Genomic DNA, 2250 nt, shown 5'->3' with positions numbered 1-2250 from the left:
CACATCAAAGATTCAGAACCGAAGTATATAACTTAAAACAAGAAGAACCAGAAGCAACACCCGCAAAAGCCAACAACAATAAAGAAAACAGAAACACAAGGACAAGGAAGCAATGGAAACGCCGAGCTACCAGAAAGCAAAAGATAAGATGGCTATAAGAAGACTTCATAGTTCAGCAATCGCCCTAAATGTAAATGGCCTGAACTCACCAATAAAAAGGCAGAGAGTTGCAGATTGGATCAAAACACAAAACCCAATCATATGCTGCCTCCAGGAGACACATCTCAGTTCCAAAGACAAATATAGACTCAAAGGGAAAGGGTGGAAAAAGATATTTCAAGCAAATGGCATTCAGAGAAAAGCAAGAGTAGCGGTACTAATATCAGATGAAATAGACTTCAAAATAAAAATGGTAAAAAAAGATACTGAGAGATACTTCATAATTATAAAGAGAATCATGCATCAAGAAGACATAACACTTATTAATATCTATGCTTCTAATCCGGGAGCCCCAAAATATGTAAAGCAATTACTAACCGAACTAAAGAAAGAAACAGACCAAAACACTATCACAATAGGGGACCTAATACCCCACTGTTGGATATGTCGGATATCATTGAAACAAAAAGTCAATAAGGAAATAACATCCTTAAATGACACATTAGACCAACTGGACATAATTGACATGTACAGAGCATTCTATCCCCAAACAGCTGCTTATACTTTCTTCTCTAGTGCACATAGAACATTCTCAAGAATCGACCACATAACTGGGACACAGAAATAGCCTCAACAAATGTAAGAGGGTTGAAATCATACCAACCATATTCTCTGATCATAATGCTTTGAAACTAGAAATCAATTGCAAAAAGAAATCAGGAAGAACCACAAATACATGGAGATTAAACAACATGCTAGTGAAGAATAACTGGGTCAGAGAAGAAATGAAAAGAGAGATCAAGATATACATAGAAATAAATGATAATGATAGTACAACATATCAAAATTTTTGGGACACTGCAAAAGTGTCCATAAGAGGAAAGTTCATATCATTACAGGCCTACCTCCAAAAACAAGAGCATCCCAAATAAGCAACCTAACGCTTTATTTTAAAAAACTAGAAAAGGAAGAACAAATGAGGCCTAAAGTCATCAGAAGGAAAGAAATCATCAAAATTAGAGCAAAAATAAATGAAATTGAAAACAAACAAACATACAAAAAAACAACAGAAAAAATAAATACAACAAGAAGCTGGTTCTTAGAGAAGGTTAGTGAAATTGACAAACCCCTAGCTAGACTCACTAAAGAAAAAAGAGAAAGGATACAAATAAACAAAATCAAGGTTGAAAGAGGGAAAATTACGACTGACATCAGAGAAATAGGAAGGATCTTGCAATAATACTATGAAAAAATATATAATAACAAATTTAATAACCTGGAAGAAATGGACCAGTACTTAGAAAAATACAATCTTCCTAGACTGAATCAAGAAGAACTGGAAAATCTAAATAGATTGATCAGCAATATGGAAATTGAAATAATCATCAAAAACCTACCAAAAAGTAAAAGTCCAGGACCAGATGGCTTCACTAGTGAATTCTATCAAACAAAGAAGATTTAATACCTATTCTCCTCAAACTCTTCCAAAAAATTGAAGAGGAGGCTATACTGGGTCAATGTTACTCTGATACCAAAACTTGGTAAAGATAACACACAAAAAAGAAAACTACAGATCAATATCTCTCATGAACACAGATGCAAAAATCCTAAATAAGATACTAGCGAACCGAATACAGCAGCGTATTAAAAAGATTATACATCATGATCAAGTGGGCTTCATCCCAGGGGCACAGGAATGGTTCGACATACGCAAATCAACTAATGTGATACACCGTATAAACAAATTAAAAAATAAGAATCATATGATCATATCAATAAATGCAGAAAAAGCTTTCGACAAGATATAGCATTTATTTATGATCAAAACACTTAACAAAATTGGTATAGAAGGAAAGTACCTCAACATAATAAAGGCCATATATGACAAACTCTCAGCCAACATTATACTTAATGGTGAAAACCTAAAAACCTTCCCTCTAAGATCAGGAACAAGGTAAGGCTGTCCACTATTGTCGCTCTTATTCAATATAACATTAGAGGTCCTAGCAAGTGCAATCAGACAAGAGAAAGATATAAAAGACATCCAAATAAGAAAGGAAGAAGTCAAACTGTCACTATTTGCAGATGACA

The sequence above is a fragment of the Pteropus vampyrus genome, unplaced genomic scaffold, assembly GCF_000151845.1.
Source record: "Pteropus vampyrus isolate Shadow unplaced genomic scaffold, Pvam_2.0 Scaffold347, whole genome shotgun sequence".
In the NCBI taxonomy this organism is placed as follows: domain Eukaryota; kingdom Metazoa; phylum Chordata; class Mammalia; order Chiroptera; family Pteropodidae; genus Pteropus; species Pteropus vampyrus.
This window is presented reverse-complemented; position numbering follows the sequence as displayed.